The following is a 12605-nucleotide window of genomic DNA, read 5'->3' as shown; positions in this document are numbered from 1 at the left end:
GAACCACTGGTAGGACAATTCCAGCCATGGGAGTAACAGGAGTAGTCCAGCACTACCCTGTTAGCAAACCAGCCGAGATTACAATAGGGCCTTTGCATACCAAGCATTCCTTTTTGCTGGCTGCATCTGCACCAACTAATCTCCTGGGAAGAGACTTACTATGTAAAATGGGTTGCGTCATTTATTGTACTCCTGAAGGTGTATTCTTGGACATCCCTGAGAATCACGCTCAGGAAGTACGAGACATGTTAGACTCCCCATCAAAATTAATGTCACACACCATTATGACAAATAGGAACCCATCCCAGGTAGAAGAGATGACATCTCAGATACCAGAGTCACTTTGGACAAAAGATGGACAGGACACTGGATTAATGGCAAACGTAGCTCCAGTAGTGGTACAAGTAAAAGAAGGTAGGATAGCTCCAAAAATCCCACAGTATCCTCTGAAGCCAGAGGTGGAGTTAGGAGTTTTTCCCGTAATAGAGCGCTTGCTACAACAGGGCATTCTAGTAAGAACGTCCAGCACCGCAAATAGTCCCATCTTCCCTGTTAAAAAGAGTGGGGGGAGGGGTTACAGGCTAGTGCAGGATCTAAGGGGGATTAACAAAATAGTTGAGAGTCAGTTCCCCGTAGTGCCTAATCCAGCTGTCATCCTAATGCAAATTCCTCCCACTGCCAAATTTTTCACTGTTATTGACCTCTGCTCCGCTTTCTTTTCGGTACCTCTGCACCCTGACAGCCAATATTTGTTTGCATTCACATACAGAGGAGTCCAATACACGTGGACTCGGTTACCCCAAGGTTTCATAGATAGTCCAAGTATATTTTCTCAGGCTTTGCATGATTGTTTACAGTCTTTCCAACCGGAAAGTGGATCAGTATTGATACAGTATGTGGATGATTTACTGCTGTGTTCAGATTCACTGGAAGCTTCCCTGAAGGATACGAAACAGCTCCTGTTTCATCTTTCAGATACAGGTCACAAGGTCTCCAAAGACAAGTTGCAATTATGCCAAGCTAAGGTAAAATACTTGGGACACTGTCTAACACAAGGACTGAGACACCTGACCGCTGATAGAATCCAAGCCATTAGAGACATGACACTGCCACAAACCCAGCAACAGATCAGGACGTTTTTAGGAATGTGTGGGTATTGCCGTAATTGGATCCCAGGGTTTTCCATATTGGCGCTACCTTTGCAGGAAATGGTCTCCTCAAACAAACCTGATCGGATTTCGCATACAGACGAATCTGAAACAGCATTTGAGAGACTCAAACAGTGTCTAACGCAGGCACCTGCACTAGGTATGCCAGACTATGGGAAATCCTTTGAACTATACGGAACAGAAAGTGCTGGGTGCGCAGCAGGTGTACTAACACAAAAACACGGTGATGCCAGCAGGCCAGTTGCATACTACAGCGCTCAGCTAGATACGGTAGCGCGGTCCCTCCCCACATGCTTGCGTAGCGTTGCAGCGATAGCATTGCTAGTGACAAAAAGCGAAGATGTCGTGCTAGGCCACAACCTCACAATCCATACACCGCATGCGGTATCTGCCTTATTGAATTCTGCCCAAACCAGACACGTCTCATCAGCAAGGTTTACGAGATGGGAATTGGCATTAATGGCCCCCGTAAACATCACCATAAGGAGATGCAGTGCATTAAACCCTGCAACATTTCTCCCAGGTGTGCCTGGACAGGCACAAAGGGTGGGAGGTGAGAGTGATGGGGAAGGAGGATTTAATGCAAAGGAAGATACACATGATTGTATGGAATATTTGACCCAAAATTTTACCGCAAGGCCTGACATCAGTGACAATCCACTAGAAGATGCAGAACTCACGTTCTACACGGACGGTAGTTGTCACAGACAGTCAGACTCGGGAGACTTGTGTACTGGATACGCAGTCGTAGATGACCAAGACACCATAGAAGCGGAACCACTAGGCCCACCTCACTCAGCCCAGGTTGCTGAACTGGTCGCCCTAACCAGAGCATGTGAATTGGCTAAGGGAAAGTCAGCCAATATCTACACCGATTCCAGATACGCGTTCGGGGTAGTCCATGATTTCGGAGCCCTATGGCGGCTCAGAAATTTCATGACGGCAGCTGGCACACCGATAGCGCATGCAGCTCATATAAAAAGGCTTCTAACAGCGATACAGGAACCCGACAGAGTGGCTGTTATCAAATGTAAAGCACATACATATAGTCAAGACCCAGTATCCCTTGGTAACAGCCGAGCAGACGAAGCTGCAAAGCTTGCAGCTGCTACCCCCATACGGACAGACACCACACAACTGATGGTATTTAATACCATCAACACACGAAAGTTGTGTGAAATGCAGAATTTGTGTTCCACTCAGGAGAGAGCAGTCTGGAAGGCAAAGGGATATGGCCAGGAGTCCTCAGGGCTCTGGACGGATGGACATGGTAAACCAGTGGCCCCCAGGGCATACCTTCCGTGTCTGGCTGAAGCAGCTCACGGGCTGACTCATCTAGGCAAGGAGGGGATGTGCAAATTGGTAAGAGCATACTGGTGCGCCCCAGGATTCTCCTCTCATGCTAGTAAAAGAGCAATGTCATGCCTTACCTGTCTGAGAAAGAATATTGGAAAGGCAATACCTACAGAACCATCCCATGTCCCACCTGCCGGCGGCCCTTTCCAAGTAATACAAATTGACTTCATTCAATTGCCCCCATGTAGAAATTTAAAGTATGTACTTGTCTGTATAGATGTTTTCTCAAATTGGGTCGAAGCTTTTCCAGCAGCTACAAATACCGCTATGTTTACAGCTAAGAAAATTGTGCAGGAATTTGTATGTAGATATGGTATCCCTAGAATCATTGAAAGCGATAGGGGTACCCATTTTACAGGTGATGTCTTTCAAGGAATGTGTAAATTGATGGGTATTGATAGCAAGCTGCACACTCCGTACCGTCCACAGGCGAGTGCGAAGGTCGAAAGAGTGAACAGCACTATTAAAAATAAATTGAGTAAAGTAATGGCAGAGACAGGATTGACGTGGCCAGAAGCTTTACCCATTGTTTTGTATAGCATCAGAACCACTCCCAGGTCCCCTCTTAATCTGTCCCCTTTTGAAATCTTGTTTGGTCGACAACCGCATGTCATGATTAACCCTCAGGATGATTTGAAATGTAACAATGAAGTAACTGTAAAGTACTTGATTAATATGAGTAAGCAGTTGAGGAATCAAAATGATAATCTGAAGTTGGTGATTCCTGATTTACCAGATAGTAATTGTCATGACATTGAACCTGGGGATTATGTAATGATACGAAATTTTCTACGCTCAGGTTGTCTTATTGATAGATGGGAAGGACCATACCAGGTCTTATTGACTAGCACCACAGCATTGAAGGTTGCTGAGAGAGAGACTTGGGTCCATTCATCCCACTGCAAGAAGGTTGCTGATCCAGAGAAGTCCCGTGATAAGGAACAGACGGTAGAGGTTGTATCACTGGAGTGTCTGTTCCAGGAGGACTGAGGCGGCACCTGAGCCTTGAAGACCGTAAGCAGTTGTCGACTCCCCTCTCCCTTTTATTGTTTTTCTCCACTTCCCATCCCCTCTCCCTTAAAATTTCTGTTTCCCCCTTCTCAATCTTCTCCATTTCCTCCTCAAAGATGGACTTGCCCAAAGAGACTGTGATCCGGATTTTGATGTTGACCATGATGTTGACCAGAGCAGTCTATTCCGGCGAGAGTACCATAGAGGTCGAGAGAGGTTCTGGAATGGGTTCCGATTATGATGATGGAGGCGTAGTTTTCCAAGATCAACCAATCCAACAAGCAAAGGCGAGTATCAGAAAACGATCCGATAGAAGAAATTGTGATGGATTGTTAGCTGAGGAAAATTGTATCTGTAGGCTCTGTGATAATCTGGTTGAAGATGGATGCATAAAGAAATGCCAATCTAGTTTTAATATCCATATAGACCGGCATCCATTGAGTGACTATCACTCTCTAGTGGGTAACGTATTAAACCAAACAGATTGTTGGGTATGCTCTCAAGTACCTCAGGGTCACAGTAAATCAGGGCTAGTACCATTTCCTTTAACGTTAGGGGAGGTACTTGAGCTAAGTGGTGGGAGACCGGTGGACCGGAGGTTTAACATCTCCAGCCCTCCTAGTTTGAAGCTCCACCAATACCATGTGGATAGGTCCCTCATATGTTTTAACATCTCCAATCCCAGAAAACCGGGAAATTGGGAAGTGTCATGGAGCAACCTTACCATGACCTTTTCACACAGAGCAGATAGAATGCCTACAGATACAGAGCTCGTACGCCACATAGCCAGTAGAGGAAAATCTTTCCGGTATCGATATACCTTAGGAAATAGGATTACTAGAGTTGGAGAGGTATCACCAGGATACTGTGCACATATCGTACAAACCGATACGTGCATTAGGCAGATGGAAGAATTAGGGTCAGGAGATTTCACCTGGAAGGTTTGTAACATGGTCATGTCCTTCTCCGTCCCATATGTTCTCCCCGATGATGCATATTTCATATGCGGGAGAAAGGCGTACAAGTGGCTTGCCCCAAACTCTGAAGGATTGTGTTATATTGGAAAAGTATTGCCTGAAGTGATGACTGTAACACATGACAAAATGAAGGACATACACCGTGGTGCCCAAGCTCCTTATACTCACACTCATTACGAACACCGAGTTAAAAGACAAATGTCAGAAAGGTTAGAGCATCCGGCCTCTGATCTTATCCATGAATCCACCGGGATTCAGGTTCTGGTAGCGTTAGATTTCACTCGTACCGCTCGAGGAGTGATGAATTATAGATACATTTCCGCACTCGCCAATTTGTTAGATAATATCACTGAAATGTATGATGACACGTTTAGATACACTGGAAGAGAACTTCAAGCTTACAAAACAGAACTAGTTCAGCATAGGATGGTTCTTAATTATCTTACAGCAGTAACAGGCGGATATTGTGTTACATTGGCAACACAGTACGGCATAAAGTGTTGCACGTATATCACCAATAGCACCGAGGATCCGGTAGAGGTCATAGACCAAAAGATGGATGATATTCTGCAATTAAAGTGGGAATTTCGTCGAAAACACAATCTCACCCTTGCTGCTGTAGGTAATGAGCTGACTGGTTGGGTGTCATGGTTGAACCCGCGAAATTGGTTCTCCGGTTTGGGAGAGTGGGCTCAAGGAGTCATAATGGATGTTGGAAAGTTTCTACTGTGTATTTTGGGTGTCGTTATATCGTTTGGATTGATATTTAGATGCGGGCAGGCTTTGATGAGGTGTAAACAAAGTACGAAAGTGATGAGCTTGAGGAGTGAGGAAACTGTAATTAACCTGGATTTGATTTATGACCCAATGCTAGAAACCATGACGAAATGATGTAATGAGTATACGGTCCGTCTTTCACCCATTTCTATGTTTTCCTCCGAGGTACAAAGACCCACGTAGACGAAGGATTTGATGAGCCAAGGGGCCGACAACGGAAAGATGGAAAGAAGAAGGGCAGACGACCTGATATACAAGACTTTGATGGACAATGCCATGGGTACCCCAGTTTCCCTAGGAACTTTAAAATCACGCTAGCCCAACATTTTTGTAAATCCATGGACGTTGTTTGCTTTACTCACGATTTATGAGCAAAAGCACAAAGAAGAAGACTCCAATCAACCGACACCAATCAAGACCTCAATCGACGAATGTACATTTCCCTGACATAGAATACCATTGCATTTTCCATAAGTGTTCTCTATCTTCATCTCTACAACCCTCAGGTAATGACACACATAGACGATAGGGAATTCAGGCACAGATATCAGCAACCACATACCTCCCCCATTCATGTATCATCAACTAAAATGTGCATCCCCATTTTGTTACAACTACAGCCGAAATGAGCTCGGTAAAGTTTGACAGCCCATCCACAGACCTGTACCACAGGATAAGAAGGAATTCAAATGTATACTTCGCAATACCTCGAAGCTTGATTTACCACACGTACGGCACGATGATACATGACCCTCCAAACATGGACTCATACACACATGCTTCTGCTTTCTCACTAGGTCATACCCTCTTCACACCTTCTCCTCTCTCCTCCCCTACCCAACCATGGAAATCAATTAACCCCTGACTTACATTTTTTTCCTTAAATGTTTTGTGGCAGTTATTATTGACTGCCAAAGGGTGGACTGTCAAAGTCAGAAAAATGTCTCAATGCACGTTGCCATATTTGCACCGCACACTGGTCCGTGCTGCGCATGCGTACGCTCTCCCGTGGAAGCGCATACCCGCAATAGCGTGCACTCGCACGCGCAGTATGCGCATTTACGGTAGAGTTTATGTGATCGTAGCGTGCGACTCATTAGTTACAAATGTTCACAATTAATGTAGTTTATAGATCATGATCCCTTTGATAGTTTCTGTAAGTTTGGTTAAAGTACAATGTCCCAGAGCTGAGGAATCCCTCTTTGCATCGTACGAAGGGTCTAACAGGAATCATACTGCAGTGTTTGGTACCCATCGGAAGAGTATTTAATTAGCAATATTCCGGTGTTGGTTTGGAGCGTATTAATCGCTCGTGCGAATAGTTATGGACATAAGAAGTTTATGTCCATTTCTATGATTTACACATACTCAGGTATGCGGCGGGAAACCCAGTTTCCCACCCACCTGAGCTGTTGGAAATCGTCACAGCCCACCTGTATGAATCACCCTATGACCTTTTGTTATGATGCAGGGCCGAATTCCTTCGGCCAATGGACAATGGGATTGTAGGACCAGGAGATTGCATTGTGTGTGGAGCATAAATAGGCAGGCCGACCACATCCAGCTCTCACTCTCTCATCAACGGTTATCTGCTGATAATCGGGAGCTGGATATCGAGGCGCTGGCGATCATACCCTTTGTGCGTAAGTTCTCTCCATAATCATTGTCTTTCTGCGAGCCAATCTCTCTCTCTCTCTCTCTCTATCTCTCTCTCTCCTCTTTTCTCTTAAATACCTTATAGTATTATAGTATTGTATCGTATTGCATTTAGGTCGGTGTAGTATTGTCTTTTTGTATTTATTGTTTAGTTCTGTGGTTAGGAAGTCTCTGTTATATTGTAGTGTATCATATGTACTGTTATCCCCTTTTACAAGTATATTAGACATAATACAGTTAATAGGCCTTGGAAACCTAAACCAGTATCTGTGTATTTTCTATAGTGATAAGTGTTCATTTGAGCGTCGGTGACGCTCATGCAGCTTTGTAGATAGTCAGGTTACACAAGGTTGCACTTACACCCTGTACTCACATTAAGGTATTCAGTGTATTTCATTGGTATAAGGTTTTAACATAAAGGTATAGTGTTGTGAGCGTCTGCATCGCTGGTGACCCCCTCGTGGTCTCTAGCGTACGCTACGTTACAGCGAATCTTTCCCCTAGACATAACCAATAACGTGTCCTGTGATCCCTGGGCCGTGAGCGAACGTGACGCCTGAGCGTCTCGCCTACGGCTGAGCGATCGTTACGCAACTAGCGTACCATTACGGTACTTCTTAAGTAAACAGCGTACAGTGTTCTTAGCTTCATAAAGGGTTGTTTATACGACAAAGGAATTTAGCATTGTCAGAGGTGGAAAAACAGTCTGCAGTAGACTTTACAAGGGGGATTTTGTCAGCCCTCTCCTCCATTCGCTTAGCTGTTCCCATGCAGGTAATCTTATCTAAAGTACTGTATTGGGCCCACAGTGCTGACATATGCACATTTCTGCTCGCCACTTCGGGAGACTATTTGCACCTGAACGGAGCAACAATTGAAATACTTTGTCTGGTGCGCAATACAAGTAGCCGTGTGCACAAACAATTGAAGCGCCTTTTATGAATACTTGTAGGGAGACCCATGTCCCCCCAACCCACAGAGGAGGATTACTGGAAAGTGGTGAGGAAAAAAGTGATCAAGCGGTTTAATATCCACCTTGATCAATAAGTCAGTTTATAGACAATATTACAGGTGCTACTACATCTCACTGAAGCTTTATACAACATTTAATATATGTAATCCCAGACGTTAGAGGAACTATGTCCTCAAGGTTATCATACAGTATATGGTCGCACAGCCCTTGGCCCCTCCATCCACATTAAGGACTATCATCATGCAGCAACTAGTCTGGTGCCAGCCTGCCCAAACCTTCCACCCTACCGCACACACACACACACTTACTTCTCACTCTTGAGCCCCAAACAATCACTTAAAAGTATTCCTGTATGCTTTCTGCAACGAATAAACAAAATAGAGAGGGGAACATAAAAAATAAAAAATAAAAATCACTAAAATGAACGATGAATAAAATGCAAATTTGGGTCTCACACGGACCTGTTACTAGAACACAACACCAGGGTTTCACAAAGCGATAGCATTAGCGGCTTTCTTTGAAGCTATGTGAAACAACTCTGTTTAAATTTCAAAAATCAATCATGCCTTAGAAACATTTCTGTACATGGCCCCTTTTGATAACATCTGAAAAATAAAGAGTAAAAAAAATCTCTTGCCGGCTTTCCGACAAAATGTTGGCTCTGGGAAACATCTCATAAGTAAATGCCATTTCATCAATATATGTTCCTGAGAGATTGTACTGAAGCACTATTTGTCTTGTATACAAGCTTCAATGGCCAGGTTTGCTGCATCGGGAACAGAGGCAGAATATAAAAGATGGGACCACCAGGCAGAATTTAGAGGAAGCCAATTACCTGAACAGCAAAATCACTAATGGGCTGAAATGTAACAAACATAAACAAGCACGGTAGAAAGAGTCACGATTGGGGACCACGATTACTTTGAACAAATGAAAACTTATAAAAATAAAAGTTGAAACCACTGCAAAAACAAACTTTAGGATCCTGTTTAAATGCAAGTTGCACAGCTGCCCAATAAAGGAAATCGGCTAGATAAATACACATGATGTGTGGAGTTCACCAAGTGACAAATTTAGTTAAAAATATATAAGTTAAAAATATGTTTTATGCTGTAAAGCAAACTGAAAAAAAAAATAGGATTTTAGTACCTACCGGTAAATCCTTTTCTCCTAGTCCGTAGAGGAAGCTGGGGACTCCAAAAGGACCGTGAGGTATAGACGGATCCGCAGGAGCTTGGGCACACTATAAAGACTTAAACTGGGTGTGAACTGGCTCCTCCCTCTATGCCCCTCCCCCAGACCTCAGTTAGAAAACTGTGCCCAGGAGATATGTACATTTCGAGGAAAGAATTTATAATTTAAACACGGTTAGTGTCATACCAGCTCGCACCGCGAACATACCGCAAGACATGGCCTTCAACAGAATACCAGCCCACGGCATGAAACCATACAGCCATATGCTGAGAGAATATGGAACACAACCTGTGTGTCAACCCAACCAATAATAAGAAACCACATGCCATGGCATAAACAACGTCAGCGATAGCCTGACAGAAAAAACACCACAAAGTGTAACCAACTCAATAACTGCCGATAGAGTCCGCACTGGGACGGGCGCCCAGCATCCTCTACGGACTAGGAGAAAAGGATTTACCGGTAGGGAATAAAATCCTATTTTCTCTTACGTCCTAGAGGATGCTGGGGACTCCAAAAAGACCATGGGGTCTATACCAAAGCTCCAGAACGGGCGGGAGAGTGCGGACGACTCTGCAGCACCAATTGAGCAAACATGAGGCCCCCATCAGCCAGGGTATCAAACTTGTAGAGCATAGCACAGGTGTTTGAAACCCGACCAAGTAGCCGCTCGGCAAAGTTAACCCGCCTAAACTCCTCGGGCATCCGCCCAAGAAGAGCCCATCTTCCTAGTAGAATGGGTCTCCCCCGACTTCAGTAACGGCAATCCAGCCGTAGAACTAGCACACCGAATCGTATCACAAATCCAGCGTGTAACAGACTGCAGAGACGCAGGCGCCCCAAGCACGCTGGGAGCATACCGGACAAACAGAGCCTCTGTTTCCCCAAACTAAAACCCAATTGGCGACATAAATCTTCAAAGCCCAGACTACATCGAGAGACTTTGAACAAGCCAATGCTGAAGTTTCACATACTCAGCCTCCCCCATTTATCATGTCTGTTTTTCCATAAGGAAGAACAGGTAAGGATCAACCTCACTGATGATCTTGAACTTCCGGAAAGGTGGGCAATTGTTTTTTTTTTTTTTAAAGAAAATTTATAAAGGCCAAAACTGCCCTGAAACAGAGCCTAACTTAAGGCCTGCATCCACGCCTGCTTGCAAAGAATGGAGAAGAACGACTCAGCTGAAATTCTTCCTTAGGAACCTTCTTAGATTCACACCAGGACACATATTTACGCCAAATACGGTGGTAATGCTTCCCCGTTACTTCTTTTCTAGCCTGAAGAAGTGTGGAAATGACCTCACTGGGAACACCCATTCGGGCTAGGATGTGGCATTCAATCGCCACGCCGTCAAACGCAGCCGCGGTAAGTCCTGACACACGCTCTGATCTTGCTGTAACAGTTCCTCCCGTAGAGGAAGAGGCCAGGGATCTTCTATGAATAAATCTGGAAGAACTGGATACCAAGCACTCCCTGGCTAGACCGGAACAATGAGGATTGCCTGAACCTTTGTTCTTCTTAGGTTTATCATCTTCGGAAATAGTAAAAGTGGAGGGGACTCATAGACCGACTGAAAACACCCAAGGTGTCACGAGGGCGTCCACTGCTATAGCTTGAGTGTCCCTTGACCTGGAACCATATTCCTGAGGTCTCTCGTTGAGGCGAGACGCCAACATGCCCAATTGAGGCACTCCTCAAAGACTTGCCACTTCTGTGAAATTTCTCGATGACGACAGTATTTCTCCCGGATGGAGAGTGCGTCTGCAGAGGAAATCCATTTCACCGTCATTTACGTCCGGAACGAAGACTGCTAATATAACGTTTACCAGACTTTTCACCCAGCGGAAAATTATTTCAGTTTCCGCCATTGCCGCTTTGCTCCTTTTTCCGCCCTAGCGGCTTAATTACGCCACTGCTGTCAAGTCGTCCGACAGAATTAACACGGCAGATCACGAAGAATATGTTTGTTGAAAATAGCTCTTAATTCAAGAAATCTTATTGTAGACAAGCGTCGCAGCTTGACCTTTTCCTCTGGAAATACTTCCACTGCAAGAACTGCTCCCCAGCCTCGGAGATTAGCATATATGGACACCAGGATCTAATCCTGGATCCCGAACCTTCGTCCCTCTAGGAGGTGAGAACTGAGCAAACACCACAGGAGCGATATCCTGGCCATTAGAAATATATTCCGGTGCATGTGCCGGTGAAACCCGGACCACATTCCTAACAGGTCCCGTGAAAACCACTCTGGCATTTGACCTGCTCACCGAAAAGGCCTCTTAGGCCGCATCCAACTTCTGCATCCACGAATCATATTGATGGATTGGCACTGCAAACTGATACGACCCAGGATCCTCAGACCTCTCTGTCCACAGGAAAACACCGAACCTCAACCGTTCAGTATCTACCCTGATACCACCTCCGACATCTGCATCGTTGGGAACAACAGCCCTTCCCTGTGTTGAAGAACAGTCAGAGAAAAACAACGATTTGCACCACTTATGTCTTACCTTTTCACCTTCCACAGGCTGAACAGAAAAGGAAAAAAGAACTTTATCGAACCGATTAAAATGACTGGATCCCACAAAGGAATGCGTCACCAACCGTTGTGAGGGAATCTAACCCCGAAGCTAGACTTACCAGCAGCATCCACCGAGATTGACTGAACTGAGGCATCCCCCTAAACAGTGGTACACCGTCCCAGGGAAAAACTCCAGTAACTCTCGGAGTCAGCCTCAGCATTCCCCCGGCCACACTTCCTGTATTCGTACGGCAGCCTGCCGCAATGTTATAGAGAAGAACCAACATAAAGAACCTCCCCTCTCTCTTTAGAGTAAATCTATCTGATGTCTTACCGAATACAAACACTCCCTCATGTGCATGTAATGCAAATAAGCCCACAGCATATAAATAAAATATCACTTAGCTGTCCTGTATACGATCCTTTGAGACAGGGCCCCGTGTAGACCAGGAGTTGACTTTCACAGTATTCTATCCGTGGCAGGAAAAGAATAAACCTTCGGACTCCTTGTGAGGATCTGAGACCAACTCGTCACAGCCGAACTAGAGCTTTATCAACAAAGCGACCAGCACATGAGAAAGAATACTTTTACTTCAGTCGACATTATAAATCGTAATGTAATACACACGTATCATATAATATATATAATATATAAAATATATACATACATACATACATATAATACATATAAGTGGATTGTCCCGAACCGTAGGGTCCCTAGTGAATATACTTATATAATCTAACACTCTCCCACACCTACTAACATATCAGTGCTTGAGCTACAGGCCCAAGGAACCGTACCATATAAATTAATATATATATATATATATATATATATATATATATATATATATATATATATACACACACATACATATATATATATACACACATACTGACATAAGGCAGTTACAGCATGTTAAGTAACTCTCAGTAAAAAACAGTTGGTGCCGACAGGGTCACCCGCA

The 12605-nt window shown here is 44.5% G+C and overlaps 1 protein-coding gene and 1 non-coding gene across 4 annotated transcripts in view; both read right to left on the bottom strand.

The window, feature by feature from the left end:
- Window positions 1-12605, bottom strand: part of BRCA1 (BRCA1 DNA repair associated) — a 373734-nt gene that overhangs the window by 287996 nt on the left and 73133 nt on the right. The gene's annotated exons all lie outside the window — the stretch shown is intronic.
- Window positions 10029-10157, bottom strand: LOC134899982 (U8 small nucleolar RNA). The gene has a single exon (XR_010173504.1). It is a non-coding gene; the product is annotated as a U8 small nucleolar RNA (small nucleolar RNA).

This window comes from Pseudophryne corroboree, chromosome 3, assembly GCF_028390025.1.
Source record: "Pseudophryne corroboree isolate aPseCor3 chromosome 3, aPseCor3.hap2, whole genome shotgun sequence".
NCBI classification, from domain to species: domain Eukaryota; kingdom Metazoa; phylum Chordata; class Amphibia; order Anura; family Myobatrachidae; genus Pseudophryne; species Pseudophryne corroboree.
Note: the sequence above shows the minus strand (reverse complement) of the source record. Positions and strands in the feature narration are given on the sequence as shown.